Below are 8,512 nucleotides of genomic sequence, written 5' to 3'. Positions count from 1 at the left end.
ATATGTGAACTGCTGTATGAAAAGTGAATTTACTCTGTAAATCTTCACCCAAATGCTAATAAAAAAAAAAAAAAAGAATAGCAAGAATCACGGAGCTGGCTCAGGACTGGGTGTGTTTCGTTCTGCTGTGCATAGGGTCACTATGAGTCGGAGACGACTCGATGACACCTAACAACAACAGCAACCTGTCTGAATGTGTCACTGGGCCTAGTTAATTAGTCAGATGCTTCCTGCTGTCTCAGGGTTTTGACGCTATGGGAGGCAGAGAACACTGATGTGAGTGAATTGATATAACTCAGAGGGAAGGAACAGTGTGGTCTGTAGTACTGAGTCACTGACACTGCTCACACCTCAGCCCACGTGTAGTTCCCTACATACATGAAGACTTATATCTTTGCTTGAAGCTCTTTCCCATAAAACCTGTTGGACTTGGGGGATACTCCAGCAAAGAACAGAACTTGGTAGCAATGTGAACTGTCCAGCAGCTGGGCAACTGCTTTTGGTGTGCAGAGGGATGTTTCTAGTGGCCTCCTGTCAGGAGTGCTTGAATAGAGGGTTTGGTATTAACCTGTAGGGTCCCCCCTGGGTGGTACAAATGTATTATGCACTTGGCTGCTAACTGAGAGGGTGGAGGTTTGAGTCTACCCAGAGGTACCTTGGAAGAAAGGCCTGCTAATCTATTTCCAAAACATTAGCCATTGAAAAACCTGTGGGGGGCAGGAAATACAAACCTGTGGAGCACAGTTCTACTCTGATACACATGGAGGTCTCCTCTATAAGTTGGGATAGACTCAATGGCACTTTTTTGTTGTTCTTGTTTTTATTTTTAAATTAACTTGTTAAAGAAGCTTCTAATGATCATCTATTATAACTAGAAAAAAAACCTCACTGCTATCTAATCAAATCTGACCTGAAAAATTATCTAGACCAGTGGCCACATCCTGAAGAGGCAGAATGTCTTCTCTCTTCTTGCTCCCCCATCCTCACAACCATATCTGGGACAGATATCCAATTAATATTAGTAGAAGCTTCCAGATCCTTCATGTCGTCATTTCAGAGATCCAGTGCTTATGTATTTTGAAACAGCTTTTATTTTTATTTTTAGATTTAGCCTGTTTAACTCAGGTTTGGTTCTCTGCAGATGTCCCTTAGTATTGGTCATAGCCTCTGATCTACCCTAAGCATTCCCACTTGGGCACTCACCACCATCTCAAGCCTTAGGTTCACCCCATCAACCCTAACCTTATCTTGGCCTCTGAGCAGCTCCAGGGCTGCTTTTCTCCCTTGTAGGCATTACAAACCTCCTTTAAGGATTTATCTTCTATACTTACCTGTCAGGGGAGGTACCATGATCCTGAAGGTAGCTTTCTGAGGGTGAGTCTCACCCATTGCACTCCGGTGTGCTGACTCTATGATTTCCCCAAATGCGGGAAACTTGGCAGCATAATTTGTGGTAGTGCAAGACTGCACTGGCACTATCCCTTGATGATGTGTTTTAATAATAGGCAGTGGTTGAAATATTTCATTTGTAAGGCTATTGTCCAATTGTCTTTATTTAAGGGAACCTGAATCAGCTTATCTAGTATCAAACTTAAGTAACTTTAATAATCAGCTTTGTCTGTTGTTGTTGTTATGTGCCGGCAAGTCAGACCCAACTCATAACGACCCCTCCTTGGGTTTCTAAGGCAGTATCACTACGGAAGTAGATTGTCCAACCTTCCAAGTAGTGGCTGGTGGGTTTGAACTGCCGGCCTTCTGGTTAGCAGTCAGGTGCCTTAGGTACTATGCTACCAGAGCTCCTCAGCTTTGTCTAGTTCAATAAAATTGCTTGTAAATTGTTAAGGTGATTAATAAAACAGAAACTAAATCTTAAAAAAAAAAAAAGACAATCTTCTCTCAGGCTTGGGACTTAATGAACCAGAGTGAAGGGAGAAATAAACAACTCTCTTTGTCTCATTTTGCAAAGCCCCCTTGGGCAGGCTCCCATACTGCAAAATAGAATAAAACATTTCACAGAGAGAAGCCAGAGAGCCACAGTAAGGAATTTCCTTCCTTGCAGTATTGTGAGGTTGACAGGACAGTGTGTGAGCCAGGCCTCGGCCAAGGTGCCACACTCTGAGAGCTTTGCTAGGGAGTTGCTCACCTCAGGAAAGGTGGAGACACACTCAGCTGGTTTTTCTCACCCAACACGCTGTCTCTGCCAGGTCCCAACAGGTATCTGAGACAGACACATTCCGCAACATTGCCTCCCCCATAACTCCCTGCCTTCCAACACTTCAAGGATGATGGACAACTTATCCTGAGGCTCCATGGAGGGCAAGGATGTGTGCTTTTGCTTTCCCTTCCTTCTGCAACTCAGACCCTGTTGAGAAGTGTGTGGATGGGCCTCTTGAGCAGAAAGGCCAACAGTCAAGAAGTACTTTGCAAAGCGCAATGGCTTAATAATAAACAAGCATTGCAAGGTGGCCTGGAGCCACTGTGTTTTAGGAAACTCATCTGCACATAGAGGACAGGAGAAAGGGAGGTTTCCAGGGTAGGAGTAACTTGGGAAGCATCACTGAAGGGGGTTGAGGGAGGCTTCCTGGGGGATTTAGTTGGTACTCAAGCCCGGATATGGAATAGGAGAAAAAAATAGCAACTTTGTTCTCAGGGAGTTTTTACTCTCCCAAATGCTGATTTCATTGACCCAAATCAAGTCTCTGCTGCTATTTGCTAGGACCTATTTTAAGAGAGTCTTATAAATATACAAAGGCGGAAATGCCTGGGAGGAAGGTGGTGAGAGGATGTGGTTCCACTCCAGGACAGGATCTGACTCAAATCACACCTCCCTCTTGGATTCCAAGCTGTTAGGAGGGATGCCTCCGAGGTGGTGTTTACAAGGAGGTGCTGAGAGAATTGGGTTGCTCTAACTGTGACTTAGAGAAGTTTCTGCCTGTATTGATGATGTGTGTCCCCAAATGGTGTCCTAGATGGAGGGCAGGGAAGTGTGCAGTGGGATGGTGCAGGCAGGCAGGGAGACAAGAAAGCCTTTTCACATTCCTACAGAGTTTGGAAGCTCTGGTGGTGTTGTGGGTAAAGCATTTGGTTGTTAATCAGTAGGTCAGCACTTCAAACCACCAGCTGCTCCGCAGGAGGAGGATGAGGCAATGTACTTTGATAAAGATTTACAGCCTTGGAAACCCAATGGGGGTCTTTATGAGCCAGAATTGATTTGATAGCAATAGGTGTAGAATCTTATCTGCCCCTATCACATCCTGGCATTATATTGAGATTATCCATTTATGTGTCGGTCATCTCCTACTACATCCACTGTGTTTTCCCTGAGGATGGTGACCTTGCCTGATACCCCTTTGTGCTCCACCCCCCCCCCAGTACCGGGTACAGTGCTGCCCCATAGCGAGTTAAATCAATGTTTATTTTGAGTTGAAGATTCACAATTCTTAGAGCACAGAAAAATAATCTAGACCCTTCTTTCTTCTCTTAGTTTTCAGTAGATGAGTGATGGAACCAGGCAGCAACCTGGTTGTTTTACCTCCAGGGCAAGTTTTGACAGGTGTAGGGCACCCAGAGAAACGGTGCTGGGGTACCATTGGGTGGGGCTATGACATGGCAGCAAAGAGCAGGCACGCGGGCATCAGATAGCCACCTGGTAATTTTGTACTAGACAAGCCTTTGAAGAACCAGAATTCTACATGCATTTGCCCAGATGCTGAGCTGGCTGTCTTCTGGCTTTGTAAGCAATGGGAATAAGAAGGCTATTGTGTCACCTCTTTGAGAAGTTGGTGTGGTCTTTCTTGTGGCTAAGAAAGCTGTTGGGTAGGGGTAGCTACTCTCCCTGATCCTCAGGTTTCTTCCTGCAATCTGAGAAATGCTTTGTGGGAGGTGCTGAACAGGGGGAGGGGCTGGTAAGGAGAGTCAGTCTAGGCTGGAGGGAAGCAAGCCCTTTCAAGTGCAAGTCAGACTCTTTTGTGAGCTGTTTACTCCACCTCATGCCCAAGGGTGCAATGTGAGTCATTTAATCTAATTGGTTTAATAAGTAAACGATCTGGGTACAAAGAGGAGGGGGTTGGGTGTGAGAGGGAGGGGCAGTGCTATCTACAAACCACAGTAGTCAGCTTTGAAAAGAAACCTGTTGCCAGCTCTCTAGGGATCATGGTAATTAAACTGGGGGTGTAGATGCTTCGGGAAAGAGAGCGAATGGAGAGACCCAGATGTTGGGGTGGAAAGAGGTGTAGAAGCCATGGGGGGTCAGTTGCAGATTGTCAGTGCTCATCTCTTTTTTTAAAAAAAAATCATTCACTCACTAGCTATTTTTCCCCTTCTTATTATTGAACAATTATGGAAAGTATTCTGTACTTTAAAAAATTGAGATATAATTCACATGCCATAAAATTCACCCTATTAAAGTGTGTGATTCAGTGGCATTTAGGACATTCAAAATGTTGTGCAACCATCACCTCTGTGTAGTTCCAAAACTTTTTTTTTAATCATTCCCAAAAAAAACTTGTACCCATTAAGCATTCACCCCTCATTCCCCAAGACTCGAAAAGGACATCATGTTTGCTAAAGTAGATGATCAGCAAAAAAGAGGAAGGCCCTCCATGAGATGGGTTGGCACAGTGACTGCAGTAATGGGCTCAAACACACCAGTCGTTATGAGGATGGTGCAGGGCTGTGCAGCGTTTTAGCACAGTCAGCTCCAGTTCAACAGCAACCAGCAACAACAATAACCCCATTCCTTATTCCCTGCATCCCTGGCAACCACTGATCTGTTTTCTGTCTCTATGGATTTACCAATCTGGATATTTCATATAAATGGGATCATACAGTATGTAACCTTTTGTGTCTGGCTTCATTCACTTGGCATAATGTTTTCAAGGTTCATCCATATTGCAGCATGTATTTCATTTTATTGCTGAACAATATTCCATTGTACGTATGTACCCCATTTTGTTTATCTGTCCGTCAGTTGATGGACTTTAATTTGTTTCCACATTTTGGTTGTTATGAATAACGCTCCTATGATGTTTTCAATTCTCTTAGGTATATACCCAGGAATGGAATTGCTCTGGTCCTTGTATGGTAGAAATTGTTAAGCTCTCCGCCCCCCCCCTCCCCGCCTACTAGCTGAAAGACTGACTATTCGAATCTATCCAAAGGCACTTCAGAAGACAAGCCTGATAGTCTGCTTCCAAAAGATCACAGCTTTGAAAACCCTGTGAAGCAGTTCTACTCTGCACATATGGGATCCCCATGAGTCGGAATAGACTCGTCGGCAAGTAACAACAACAACATGGTAACTCATGTTTAACCTTTTGAGAAGCTGCCCAACTGTTTACCACAGTGGCTGCACCATTTGACGTTCCCACCAGCAACAAATGAGAGTTCTGATTTCTCCACATTCTTGTCAACACTACTTATTGTCTATCTTTTTTATTATAGCTACTCTAGTGGTATGCAGTGGTTTTGTACTTGCTGAGAGCTCTGGTAGCATAATGCCTAAGGTGTTTGACTGCTAACGGGAAGGCTGGTGATTCAAACCCACCAGCCACTCCTTGGAAGGAAGAGTGGGCAATCTACTTCCGTAGACATACTGCCTCAGATTAAAGTAATTTCTCCTACTTTTGTAAATTAAGGTAGATCAACATTGTTATCCTCATTTCACTCAAGGATCAGCTGTCCCAGGTGGGAAAGAAACTTGCTCCAGGTCATGCAATCGGCAAAATTTAAAAACTGCTGAAAAGATGTCCATAGTATGGCTGAGGTAGGGGAGGAAAGCAGGTTGTGGATAATATGTATAGTATAAAATGCCATCTATGTTTTAAAAATATATACTCCCATCTGACTGGCAGAAGTTTAAAAGATTAATAAGCATAATATGTGGCTCTGAAGAGGTTGCCTGGAAACAGACACTCTCTTAAACAATGCAGATGACGATGTGAATCATTTCCAAAATTTTTTGGAAAGTAATATGTCAATATCTACTAAAATTAAAAAAAATACACACCCTTTGATCCAGCCACTTCACTTTGGAACTTGATCTGTAGAATCACAGCAGCAGTACATAAGAATTTCTGATCAAGGATATACCAAAGAATTGTTTGAACATGGTTTGGAAATGGTTGAATGTCTGTCAATAGGAAAATAACCATACCAGGGAATTATTATTATTCGAACTATTAAAGGAATGAGTTATCTTCTGATCTGGAGAAATATTCATCATGTGAGTAAGAAAAGCAAATTCCAGAGTAATATATATGTAATATGAACCTATTTTTTAAAAACAAAATACTAATGAATTTTTTGTATCAAAAAGGATTGGTCAATGTCCAACTATTTCAAGAGGTAGCATATGATGTGTATGAACTGCTATATGGAAAATGAATTTGCTCTGTAAACTTTCACCCAAATCACAATTGAAAAAAAAAAAAAAAAGAGGTAGCATATGATTGAGAACCAGTGGTAAGGAAGGAAGAAATCTTTTAGCTGCACTGAAGGAATTGGTGAAAAACAAGACTTCAGAAATTGACAGAATACCCATTGAGATGTTTCAACAAACACTGTGCTGGAGGCAGTTACTCATCTATGCCAAGAAATTTGGAAGACAGCTACCTGGCCAACTGACTGGAAGAGATCCAGATTTGTACCCATTCCAAAGAAAGGTGATGCACAGAATGTGGAAATAATCAAACAATATCACTGATACCACACGCAAGTAAAATCTCACTGAAGACAATACAAAAACAGTTGCAGCAGTATATTGACAGGGAAATTCCAGAAATGCAAGCTGGATTCAGAAGAGGACATGGAATGAGGGATATCATTGCTGATGTCGGATGGATCTTGGCTGAAAGCAAAGAATACCAGAAAGATGTTTACCTGTGTTTTATTGAGTATGCAAAGGCATTTGACTATGTAAATCACAACAAATTATGGATAACATTGCAAAGAATGGGAATTCCAGAGCAGTCAATTATTCTCAAGAGGAACCTGTACGTAGACCAAGAGGTTGTCGTTCAAACAGAACAAGGGGATACTTCATAGTTTAAAATTAGGAAGGTGTACGTCAGGATTGTAACCTTTCACCATTCTTATCCAATCTGTATGTTGAGCAAATAATCCAAAAAGATGGACTATTTGAAGAAGAACATGGCATTAGGATTAGGAAAAGAATCATTAACAACCTGCGATATGCAGATGACACAGCCTTGCTTTATGAAAGTGAAAATAACTTGAAGCACTTACTGATAAAGATCAATGACTGCAGACTTCAGTATGGATTATACCTCAACATAAAGAAAACAAAAATCCTCACAACTGGACCAGTAAGTAACATTATGATAAATGGAGAAAAGATTGAAGTTGTCAGGGATTTAATTTTACTTGGATCCACAAGTCAACATCCATGAAAGCAGCAGTTAGGAAGTCAGATGTATTGCACTGGGAAACTCTGCTGCAAAAGACCTCTTTATTTAAAGTGTTGACCAGCAAAGATGTCACTTTGAAGACTAAGGCACACCTGACCCAAACCGTGGTATTTTCAATCACCTCATATGCATGTGAAAGCTGGACAATGAATAAGGAAAACTGAAGAAGAGTTGATGCCTTTGGATTGTGGTGTTGGTTAAGAATACTAAAAATACCAAATACCGCAGACTGCCACAAGAAGGAACAAATCTATCCTGAAGGAAGTGGAGCTGGATTGCTTATTGGAAGTGAGAATGGCCAGACTTCCTCTCACCTACTTTGGTCATGTTGTCAGAAAGGACCATTCATTTCCTGGAGAAAGGATATCATGCTTGGTAAAGGAGTTGGTCAGCCAAGAAGGGGAAAACCTTCAACAAGATGCATTGACACAATGGCTGCAGTGATGGGCTCAGCATAGCAATGATTGTGAGGATGGCACAGGACTGGGTGGTGTTTCATTCTGTTGTATATAGGGTCGCTATGAGTTGGAGCCAACTCGACAGTACTTAACAACAACAACAACAACAATGAATTCTGTATATGTGTGCATGAAAGCAAGGAAAAGTATGGAAGATTACATTACTTTAACATTATTTATGGTGGGGAAGGATAAAAGGTCAGCTGTTCAAACCTACCAGCTTCTCTGTTGGTGGAAGATGAGGCAGTCTACTTCCATAAAGATTACGGCTTTGGAAACCCAGTAGGGGTCACTATGAGTTGGAATCAACTCATTGGCAGTAGGTTTGATTTTGGTAGTTCACTGAAAGAAGCTCTAGCCATGCAGTGGTTAAGGCATTCTCCTGCTAACCAAAAGGTCAGCAGTTCAAATCTATCAAGCCACTCTGTGGGAGAAAGAAGAGTCAGTCTGCTTCTGTAAAGATTTATAGCCTTAGAAACCCTATAGGGCAGTTCTACTCTGTCCTGTAGGGTTGCTGAGTCAGAATCAACTCAATTGCAGTGGGTTTGGGTTTTTGGTTTATAATTCACTAGTTGTCGTAACTCTGGTAGCATAGTGGCTAAGACACTTGCCTGCTAACCAGACGGC

General features: G+C 42.2%; 1 protein-coding gene and 1 pseudogene across 1 annotated transcript in view; both read left to right on the top strand.

Moving 5' to 3' along the window:
• Positions 1-8,512, top strand: part of B4GALNT3 (beta-1,4-N-acetyl-galactosaminyltransferase 3) — a 139,555-nt gene that overhangs the window by 75,890 nt on the left and 55,153 nt on the right. The window lies entirely within an intron of this gene.
• Positions 1,324-1,475, top strand: LOC122149691 (annotated as a pseudogene).

This window comes from Orycteropus afer, unplaced genomic scaffold (assembly GCF_000298275.1).
Source record: "Orycteropus afer afer isolate SDZICR_OR568_19922 unplaced genomic scaffold, OryAfe1.0 scaffold00040, whole genome shotgun sequence".
NCBI lineage: Eukaryota > Metazoa > Chordata > Mammalia > Tubulidentata > Orycteropodidae > Orycteropus > Orycteropus afer.
The sequence above is the reverse complement of the archived record's forward strand: the minus strand, read 5'-3'. Positions and strand labels throughout refer to the sequence as shown.